We start from the raw sequence: 11,585 nt of genomic DNA on the forward strand, positions 1-11,585 counted from the left end.
ATGGCCTCAGTAATCACAATTTCAAGGACAAGTTCTCCCACAATATACAGGATCTATTTGTGAGTTACCTGCTGTAAACTTTTTTAATTCTAATAACTCTACTGGTCAAGTTCAAGATGCAGAGGAACAACAGATTTCAAGTGATGGTGAAATACCAGCCCATCAAGACAGTCCTTCTGATCCTGTACTTCATTTTTCTTCCTTTCCTTATAAAAAAACATTTCACAGACTTCAGCTGATGATTTTATCACCTTTCAGAAATTATTGAAGCATATGGCAAAAATGCTACAAGTTCCTTTGGAGACAGTTGAGGAAAAAGCATATAAACTTTTTGATACTCTACAGCCAGCATCCTGAAGCTGGGCTGCATTTCCTATTAATGAAGGGATACTGGATCCAGACAAAGATCTCTGGGCTACTCCAGCTTCCATTTCAGCTAATGCAAAATGTGCAGATTGTAGATATCAGATGCCATCCAAAGGATTTGTGTATTTTTATGCTCATCTGGCTCCATCACTGGTGGTTGCTGCATCCAATGAGTGATCAAGAGAGTCTGGGAAATTTACCCTTAAAGAGAAAACCCAAGACAATGCATTTGTTTTGTTTTTTTGGGGGGGGGGATTTACTCTTCCTGAGTTTTACAGGTCAGCATAACAAAATATGATTATCTGCAGTGGGATAGACTGTGCGAGTTTAAGCACAGGTTACCCTGGGAATACAGAGGTGAGTTTAAAGCTACTTGTGAAGAAGGGCAGCTTATTTCCAAAACCTCTCTTCTAGATGTATTGAATGCTGTTGATTCGAGTGCTCATTCAGGACAAGTCTAAACTACAAAATTAAGTTGACTTAAGTTACATTGATGTACAGCCACCACAGAAATTAAACTGCTTTTGCATGTCCCCACTATGCTCCTTGAAGTGGCAAGGCACATCCTCACCAGGAACACTTGCACCAATTTATCTGTCAGTGTGGAGCATTGTGGGATGGCTTCTGAAAGGGAAACAGTCAATGTAAGCAACAGTGTGTCTATGCTGACAGTGCATCAACCTAACTACATTGGCTTAAGCACTACACTTCTCACTGAGGTGTAGTGCTTAACTCTGTATTGTGGGCAAGTTACATCGGTGGGAGCTGCATTTTAGTGTAGATGCTTACAGAGTTGGGTCTGTGTAGGCTGCCTTATGTCAACCTAACTGTGCAGTATAGATCATAGCTTAGTGACTAAATGTATTGTGTTGCAACTCTCATCATGGTTATCTGTCAGTTTTACCAAAAGAAGTCCAAGCGCTTATTGAATATTTGTCAGTCAGTGGTTGGAATCTGTTCTGTACCAAGGCTGATGAATCTCTGTGTTCATTAAAAGACTTGAGATCCACACTCAGACCATTGGATTTATACACTCCTCCTTTTCAAAAAGAAACAGTTTTGTCATCAATCTTCACTCCTCAGATCTAAGAACACTCAATATTCTCCTTTTTCATAATACCAACATCAGAGACCTTCCAAACAATCTGTAGAAGGAAGGCTAAATGTCAAAAGAAGTCAGCTCCACTACCCTCTTCTGTAAGTAATCAGTCGGATCAGACACAAAAACGTCAAATTTGATGTGATGGTCGAGGATCTTGGACTAACTTATAAAGGTGTCGTATACCTTTTACTTCACCCTTTGGTTCCTGTCTATCTTATTTCCTGGAGACTTGGATGGCAATCACCAAAGATCAGTGGATCCTTCAAGTAAGTAGGACTGATTCTCAAGTTCAATTTCAATCCCTTCTCCTTGCCACTCCCCTTCCTGGTCCCTTTTCAGGGACCAATCTAATAAGAACGCCAAGCATCAAGAGATAGACAAACTGGTCAAATTCAGAGGAATAGAGTGAGTACCTCAGGAGTGTATTGGAAAAGGTTTCTATTCTCACTATTTCCTCATACCAAAAAATAAATGTATCTTATGTCCGGTTCTAGATCTCAGGAACCTCAACAAATGCATCTGATATGCCAAGTTCCACATGGTAACTCTCGCTTCGGTCCTCACTACACTGGATCCCATGGATTAGTCCCTTACACTCGACTTACAGGATGCTTACATACACAAAATATCTAAGTTTTATGGCTCTAGGGAGTCAGTACCAACTCACAATTGTGCTGTTCGGAATTTCATCAGCACTGAGGGTGTTTACAAAGTGCCTATCAGTAATTGCAGCTGATCTGCGCATATTCAAGGGTTGTATATTTTCCCACACAAGCCAATCAACTACGTAAGGGAGAAGTTGTGAACACAGGTCATAGTGGCAGTAAAGAAAGTGATTCATTTATTTCCATTCCTGAATTTGAGGATTAACTTTAAAAAGTGACATCTGATTCTATCACAGTCCCCTGAGTTCATTGGTGCTCTCTTAGTCTCAATAGCAACGAGTGCATTCCTCCCACCATACAGTTTTCAAATTTAAAAAAAAAAACCCTGATTTTCCACTTCGCACTTACCCTCAAACAATAATAAAGACGTGCCTCAAACTTCTTGGTCATCTGGGTTTATGTACATTTGTAATCCCATTTGCCAAGTTACATATCAGTCCATTTCAAGTGTGGATCAAGTCTGTTTACAGACCAGCAATCTTTGATATGCCAATGAAAGTGCTGATTCCAGATAAAATTCTATCCTCAATGAAATGGGAGATGATAGAGGGAACTGTATGTGTGGAAATTCCATATATCCTCTGATGTGTGTCTAAAACTTTGATAATAGATGCATCCAAGATGAACTGGGGCAGGGCCGGCTCTACCATTTTTGCCACCCCAAGCCAAAAAAAAAAAAAAAAAGCCATCTGAACTGCCAAAGCAAAAAAGGCTGCCTGGACTGTGCCGCCCCAAGAATGGACGGAATGCCACCCCTTAGCATGCGCCGCCCCAGGCACGTGCTTCCTCCGCTGGTGCCTGGAGCCAGCCCTGAGCTGGCAAAAACATTTATATCATATTCAGGCTCATGGCCTCTGGTCTCATCTAGAATCCACGATTCACATAAATGTACCAGAACTAATGGCGGTGACTTAGGTAGAAATGTTTTGCAAACTAATCATAAAGAATTCTTCAAATTCTCAGACAATTCCACAGCTATCTATTACTTAGACGGGGAGGCACATGATGAGGTCGTCTTTGACAACAACCCATAAAGCTTTGGGAATGGTGCATTCAGAATCACACCAATCTGACAACTCTTTAATTCGCTGGAGAGAAAAATGGTTTAGCAGATTCATTAAGCAGGAAATTACACATCCTATGAATGGCAATTAAAAAATTGAATACTAAACCAGATATTCTAAAAGTGAGGGCTTCCCCAGATACACTTAATTGTATCAGTTCAAAACAGGAAATGTCCTATATTCTCAAGAAGGAAAGAGTCCAGGATTTCTAGCAAGCACATTCACAACACACTCCCAGTCCCGGATTTTTCCCAAAACCATGTGTATGCCAATCTCCAGCCCCCTCTGGGACAGTTAAGAGGAATAATAAGATTTGTTCCTCTAAAGACACAAAAACATATCACAAATCTTATTAACCTAACCGAGTGTAAATATACCCTTCCCTTTAAACATAGCACTGTTGTTTATGGTAAAAATGAAGTGAATTTATTAATAAAACATGCACAGGATTAAGTGAGCTCAGGTATAAAGAACAAAGATAGAATTACAAGTAAAACAGAATATGTTTCTATCTAAAATTTAATATAGCAGGATACAGGCTTTATTCAAGATGGTTTCTCTCACCAGGAATTTTCTTACTAGCAATGGCTGACTTTCCCTCAGTTGGACCTCCTAATTTCTCTTCTTGTCAAGGTACAAGGTACTAATTTCTTCATCTTAGATGAAAGATCTTTACCTAAGGCATGTTTCACACATATATTCAATTCCAAGACTTTGATCTCCTGCTTGGTTGAGGAACTCATCTTACACAACTTGCAGCTTGTGTCTGTCTACTGATGGATGCCAAAAATGGCTTTTGTCCTTGCTTATATCTCCCAAAGCTCAGTGACGTTGTTTCAAGAGACAGGATGACCTCGTGCTGTTCTTCCTTTCCTGTGGGCTTCCCATGTCCTATATCGGGGGGGGCAAACTTTTTGGCATGAGGGCCAGATTGGGGTTGCAAAACTGTATGGAGGGCTGCGTAGGAAAGGCTGTGCCTCCCCAACAGCCTGGCCCCCACTCCCATCCTACCCCTCCCACTTACCGCCCCCTGACTGCCCCCCTCAGAACCTCCAACCCATCCAAACCCCCTGCTCCTTGTCCCCTAGCCATCTCCTCGTGGGACCCCCTGCCCATAACCGCCCCCGGGACCCCACCCCCTATTCAACCACCCTGCTCCCAGTGCCCTGACTGGTCTGACCTCATCCACACGCCTACCCCTTGACAGGTCCCCTGGGACCCTACACCTATCCAACCCCCCCTGTCCCCTGTCTGAACATAAGAATGGCTGTACTGGGTCAGACCAAAGGTCTACCCAGCCCAGTATTCTGTCTAGCAATCGTGGCCAATGCCAGGTGCCCCAGAGGGAGTGAACCTAGCAAGTAATGATTAAGTGATCTCTGTGCTGCTGTCCATCACCACCCTCAAACAGAGGCTAGGGATACCATTGCTTACCAATCCTGGCTAATAGCCATTAATGGACTTAACCTCCATGAATTTATCCAGTTCTCTTTTAAACCCTGTTATAGTCCTAGCCTTCACAACCTCCTCAGGCAAGGAGTTCCACAAGTTGACTGTGCACTGTGTGAAGAAGAACTTCCTTTTATTTGTTTTAAACCTGCTGCCCATTAATTTCATTTGGTGGCTCCTAGTTCTTATATTATGGGAACAAGTAAATAACTTTTTCTTATTTGCTTTCTCCACATCACTCATGATTTTATATACCTCTATCATATCTCCCCTTAGTCTCCTCTTTTCCAAGCTGAAAAGTCCTAGCTTCTTTAATCTCTCCTCATATGGGACCCATTCCAAAACCCTAATCATTTTAGTTGCCCTTCTCTGAACCTTTTCTAATGCCAGTATATCTTTTTTGAGATGAGGAGACTACATCTGTACGCAGTATTCAAGATCTGAGCGTCCCATGGATTTATATAAGGGCAATAAGATATTCTCCATTTTATTCTCTATCACCTTTTTAATTATTCCTAACATCCTGTTTGTTTGTTTTTTAACTGCCGCTGCACACTGCATGGACATCTTCAGAGAACTGTCCACGATGAGGCCAAGATTTTTTTCCTGATTAGTTGTAGCTAAATTAGCCCCCCTCATATTGTATGTATAGTTGGGGTTATTTTTCCCAATGTGCATTACTTTACATTTATCCGCATTAAATTTCATTTGCCATTTTGTTGCCCAATCACTTAGTTTTCTGAGATCTTTTTTAAGTGCTTCACAGTCTGGTCTTTTCTTGATCGTAGTATCATCTGCAGACTTTGTCACCTCACTTTTTACCCCTTTCTCCAGACTGCCCCAACCCCTATCCATACCCCTGCCCCTAATGGCCGCCCCAAGACCTCACCCCCTTCCAACTCCCCTGCTTCCAGTCCACAGACTGCTCTGACCCCTATCCATACCCCTGCCCCTTGACAGGCCCCCTTGGCACCCCACACCTATTCAACACTTCCCTGTCCCCTGACCCCTATCCACACCCCTACCCCCTGACAGCCCCCCCCCAGGACTCTCACGCTTATCCAGCCCCCATCCCCTGCCCGCCCCCCCCCGAGAACCTCTACCCCATCCAACTGCCCCCTGCTTCCTGTCCCCTGACTGCCCCCTGGGACCCTCCATCCCTTATCCCACCCCCTGGTCCCTTTACCATGCTGCTCAGAACAGCATGTCTGGCAGCCGTGCTGCTCGGCCAGAGTGCGCCACCCTGCTATCCAGAGCACAGCCCACACAGTGGCATGGCTGTGGGGACAGCGGGAGAGGAGCCGGGGGTAGCCTCCACAGCTGGAAGCTCACAGGCTGGCAAGACGGTCTCGCGGGCTGGATGTGGCCCCGTGGCCATAGTTTGCCCACCTCTGTCCTGTATGATTTCTTTGTTAATGGTGCATCCATTGTTTCTGATTCCCCAATACTTAATTTATGTATGAGACAGATAGATAAGTGTGACATTCCCTACTGTCTGGGTAAATTATACAATGACTCTCTAATTCCTTACATAGTGTTAATACATGTACAGTATTTCACAATGATATTGATCACCAATATGTCATTAGCTTTCAGAAAAGACCTCACTCTATTCACTTTTGTAACACAGTAATATTGTATACAGTCAGTTGGTTCAGAGCTTCTCCTGCTGACATAGTTACCTCCATTTGTGGAAGTGGTTTTATTATGTCAGTCGGAGAGCTCTCTCCTGTCGACAGAGCAGCTACGTGAATGATCTTACAGCAGTGCAGCTGCAACCTCATAAGTGTAGACGGGACCTAAGACTTTCAGGGTTTTACATACAATAGCTCTGAAATTCAACTGTGTAGAATGCTTTCTAAAAAGTCCTGAAAACACAGAAATGTAGGGTTAGTCCACGTTTTTTTTTTTACTGAGAGTTATCTCATAGTTATTGTGATGACGTGGCCTAGTCACCATATCATAAAACTAAAGTGTCACTTGGGATTTTTTAGCTACAAATAAAATGAACATAAGGCGCTTCAGTTTTCCTGCAAGGTAATCTAGGGTTGGTTAACCAATACAAGGGTGCATTGCTGACCTTGCTTGCTTACCTTGTGGGAAACACCTCGAGTCTCCAGTTAGGATTCTCCAGTGAGATAACGATCCTGCCATGAGAACTTATCCTTCAAAACTCTGCACCCTTTAGTAGCAGTCTTATGTACCCAAAAATTTAGGACCTCTCTGGCTAAGTGCATCAAACTACAAATAGTCAAGGACAGTTACAAAAACTCTGAAATCACTTTGTTTTTAAATGTATTTCATGCCTGTGGTCATCATGATGTTGAAATGTATATGTAATATGAGTTTGTTTCTTGCAGCTTCTGCTGGATTACTGAAAACTTTTTTCCCCAAAAAAGCTATATTAGGGAAATAATTAACTGTAATAAACATCAACATGGCGGGTAAGGTGAGGGTTTCAGCATATATTCTGTTGTTTTCTTAATACATTACCTTCAACCACCCCACTTGTATTTTTTTAAGTCACATTATCTTTGTGCTGTTATATTTCCCGTCCCCAGTCATTGACTTCACTTGATTAAAATGTTATAGGTGATCTAATTAATTCAAATTAAATTTTATCTCCAACAATAAAATACAAACAGATTTTTCTAAACCACAAAACATTGGAACTTAAGAAAATTTGAGCTATGTGCCTATGTAATTGTTGTGATGGCCTGTGAATGCTGAATTGTTGAGTTTGGCTTTCCATGCTTAAAACAGAATCAACCTCAAGAGTTCTTCTAGTCCAGCCCCCTGTACTCAAGGCAGGACTAAGTATTACCTAGACCATCCCTAGCAGGTGATTGTTTAGCCTGCTTTTAAAAATCTCCAATGACGGAGATTCCACAACCTCCTTTGACAATTTATTCCAGTGCTTAACTAATTTCTGCAATTTACATGTCAGACCTACAAAATAATGTCCAGTTACTTTACGGACAGATACTGTACATTTGCAATTATGTAAATGTTTTCTTCTGTGAACAATACTCAGGAAAATCTTTTGAGGAAGAAAATAGCACAAGTTTTGGAAGACAAGAAGAGTAACACATTGTAAAGGAATGAATAAAATTGTCAGACTTAACCTGCATCAATTTTCTGCTAACTTTTCTTTGGAAGGCATGCAGTACTTATTTTCATGTAATAGAACAGAATCATAGACTATTAGGATTGGAAGAGACCTCAGGAGGTCATCTAGTCCAACCCCCTTCTCAAAGCAGGGTCAACACCAACTAATCATCCCAACCAGAGCTTTGTCAAGCCAGGTCCTAAAAACCTCTAAGGATAGAGATTCCACCACCTCCTTAGGTAACCCATTCCAGTGCTTCACCTCCCTCCTAGTGAAATAGTGTTTCCTAATATCCAACCTAGACCTCTCCCACTGCATCTTGAGATGATTGCTTCTTGTTCTGTCATCTGCCACCACTGAGAACAGACTAGCTCCATCCTCTTTGAACCCCCGCTTCAGGTAGTTGAAGGCTGCTATCAAATACCCCTCACTCTTCTCTTCTGCAGACTAAATAACCCCAGTTCCCTCAGCCTCTCCTCATAAGTCATGTGCCCCAGCCCCCTAATCATTTTCGTTGCCCTCTGCTGGATTCTCTCCAATTTGTCCACATCCCTTCTGTAGTAGGGGGGACCAAAACTGGACACAATACTCCAGATGTGGCCTCACCGGTGCCTAATAGAGGGTAATAATCACTTCCCTCGATCTGCTGGCAATGCTCCTGCTAATACAGCCCAATATGCCGTTGGCTTTCTTGGCAACAAGGGCACACTGCTGATTCATATCCAGCTTCTCATCCACTGTAATCTCCAGGTCCTTTTTTGCAGAACTGCTGCTTAGCTAGTCGGTCCCCAGCCTGTAGCGGTGCATGGGATTCTTCTTTCCTAAGTGCAGGACTCTGCACTTGTCCTTGTTGAACCTCATCAGATTTCTTTTGGCCCAGTCATCCAATTTGTCTAGGTCACTCTGGACCCTATCCCTATTCTCTGGCATATCTAACTCTCCCCACAGATTAGTGTGATCTGCGAACTTGCTGAGGGTGCAATTCATCCCATCATCCGGATCATTAATGAAGATGTTGAACACAATCATGACTGACCCCTGGGGCACTCTGCTTGATACCGGCTGCCAACTAGATATTGACCCATTGATCACTACCTGTTGAGCCCAATAATCTAGCCAGATTTCTATCCACCTTATAGTCCATTCATCCAATCCATACTACTTTAACTTGCTGGTAAGAATACTGTGGGAGACCGTATCAAAAGCTTTGCTAAAGTCAAGATATCACATCCACTGCTTTCCCCATATCCACAGAGCCGGTTATCTAATCGTAGAAGGCAATCAGGTTGGTCAGGCATGACTAGCGTTTGGTGAAACCTTGTTGATTGTTCCTGATCACCTTTCTCTCCTCCAAATGCTAGAATATATTCTATACCTCTATTATAATGGAATCATAATAATGAATGATGGGCCTGATCCTCCAGCACTGGGATTATTTGCAATGTTAACACTAACTTTAATGGGAACAGGATTAAGATTTTTTTTGTATTTCCCACAGAATCTCTTGTGCTGCATATTTAATCACTATAACAAATGTATTTGTCAGTTACATGACAAATGAGTATAAATTAAAAATATTTCCAAAAAAGTTGTAAATTAACTTTAGTTCTCTGTTATGTTGTTGTGATGTAATGTAGCCCTGTATTTGCACACTACTGTAGTAATCTTTGTACAAAGCATGCTGTGCAAGTTACATTTGAAAACTCATAACCTGATGATCAGTGATATCAGGGTAGAATGCATATTGCAACATGTGAAAAGTGATGAATGTAAGATGAAATCATGACTGAAGTGTGTTTCCCAGGTAAATCTGGGGAGAGGCTAAACCAGTTTCTCAAAGACAAAGGGCAAGCTGATGCCCCAGCCAGGTGTCAGGAACACGGATAGACTATAACCTATTAAAAGGCCTTTTTTTGTCAAGGAAGAGGGGTAGGGAGAAAGAGATTTGCATCTTAGGCTACGTCTACTCTATTGTTTATGTTGGAATAACTTATGTCGCTGCAGGGGGTGTGAATAAATCACCCTCCTAAGTGACATAAGTTACACAGACATAAGCGCTGGTGTAGACAGTGCTATGTCAGCAAGAGAGCTTCCCCAACAACATAGCTACTGCTGCTCACAGAGGCTGGAGTAGTTAAACTGAGGGGAGAGCTCTCCCATCAGGTTAGAGCGGCTACATTAGAGAGCTTACAGTGGCACAGCTGCATCGGTGCAGTTGTGACACTGTAAATTCTCTAGTGTAGCCATGCCCTTAGCAACAAAACAGTGTGAGGTCTCCTTCCTCCACCAGACCCTGTCTCTTCGTTCTCAGCTGGAAATGCTTTTCAAAGAGGGACCAAAATTATAAAAAGGAATGGTAAACATCTGTCTATCCATCTCACTTTTTGCACTTAAGATGACAAAAGCCGCCGCCATTGGACTCTGGGGGAGGGGTCCTAACCTGAATAGTTTGGTCAGTAATGCTGTTGAAAAGCATGTGGTGAGAAACATTGCTTTAAATCTAACATAACTTGTTGAATTAGACACTAGGAAGTGTTTTATCTTTATTTTTCTTGTAACCATTTCTGACACTTATGTCTCTTTGCGTCTACTCACTTAAAATCTCTTTGTAGTTAATAAACTTGTTTTATCTAACTCAGTGTGTTTAATTTAACTTAGTGTGTGTTAATTTAATTTAGTGTGTCTGGGTAACTAAGGTAACAAGCTAGTGTATATTATTCCCTTAAAGGAATAACAGACAGTACAGTTGAACTGATCAAGAGAGGGCTGGGCAGTACAGGACATACATTTCTGGGGGGAAATCCCAGGACTGGGGATGTGTTGGGGTCACCTTGCAGAAGTGACCAAGGCTGGTAAAAGCCAGAGTGTATAACTCAAGTGTGACTGGCATGTTGCAGTTACACATAGCCCCTCTGGGTGTGCCTTGCATGCTGGAAGACTGTGAGGCAGCAAAACATTTTAAGGCACCCAAGTGAGACAGATTTCTGTTACCGATCTGACTGAGGCGTCAGGTGAGCAGGCTGAGGTCGCAGGATCATTAGGGGAGGAGATGAAGGAGCACACCAAGTGACTAATTTTAAAGCTTGATTAATAAAATAACAGCGGTGAGTGCGGGAGATCCCCACGTCACTCAAAGGAAGAAAGCGATAGTGACCATGACCTAATCCACTTTCACACTCACGCACAACCCAAGACTGGGTGTAACGTAAGAAGAAGAGGAGGAAGGGTGGACGAGTGTTCTGTCCTGTGCACAGACTGTCCAGGGTCCCCTGTTGATCTCTGACTTGCTTTGGCTCTCAGGAGGGTTTTTATGTTCTGGGTTCTTTTGGGGGCATTTCATTCTCTGTCCCCTGTGCTCTTTGTCCCAGTCCAAACTGTCTTTCTGTGGCTTCCTCAGCTTTCCCAACACACACCGGCTTCAGAGACGTGAGACTTTGTTTTCCCCCTCGCTAGCCTTCACATTCTTGCTAGTTTTTGCAGCCCCTGCAGTTCTGTTCAGCTGAATCCTCCTTTCTACAGCTGGTTGGGGTTGAAATCCAGGCCCCCGTCTTTCTTGGCAGGCAGCCAAGAGTTGGTTGTGTGCTGTGGCTTTGGGCTGGAGTCAGTGTCTTATCTTCAGACCTATCTGGAGCGTCGAGTTAACCCATTCCTTTCTCTCTTCCTCCCCCTTCAGCCTCTTGCAAACTGCAAAGGAATCTTTCACTCCACACTCACATCTTTAACCCTTCCCAAAATGCCTTATGATGCCTGCAACAGTGTTAGCAACATACAATGCTGATCTGCCTCCCCAGGAGACCCCCTGAGGGAGGGGGCCATGGGGTTGTGATACA

Source organism: Gopherus evgoodei, chromosome 9, assembly GCF_007399415.2.
Source record: "Gopherus evgoodei ecotype Sinaloan lineage chromosome 9, rGopEvg1_v1.p, whole genome shotgun sequence".
Classification (NCBI taxonomy): domain Eukaryota; kingdom Metazoa; phylum Chordata; order Testudines; family Testudinidae; genus Gopherus; species Gopherus evgoodei.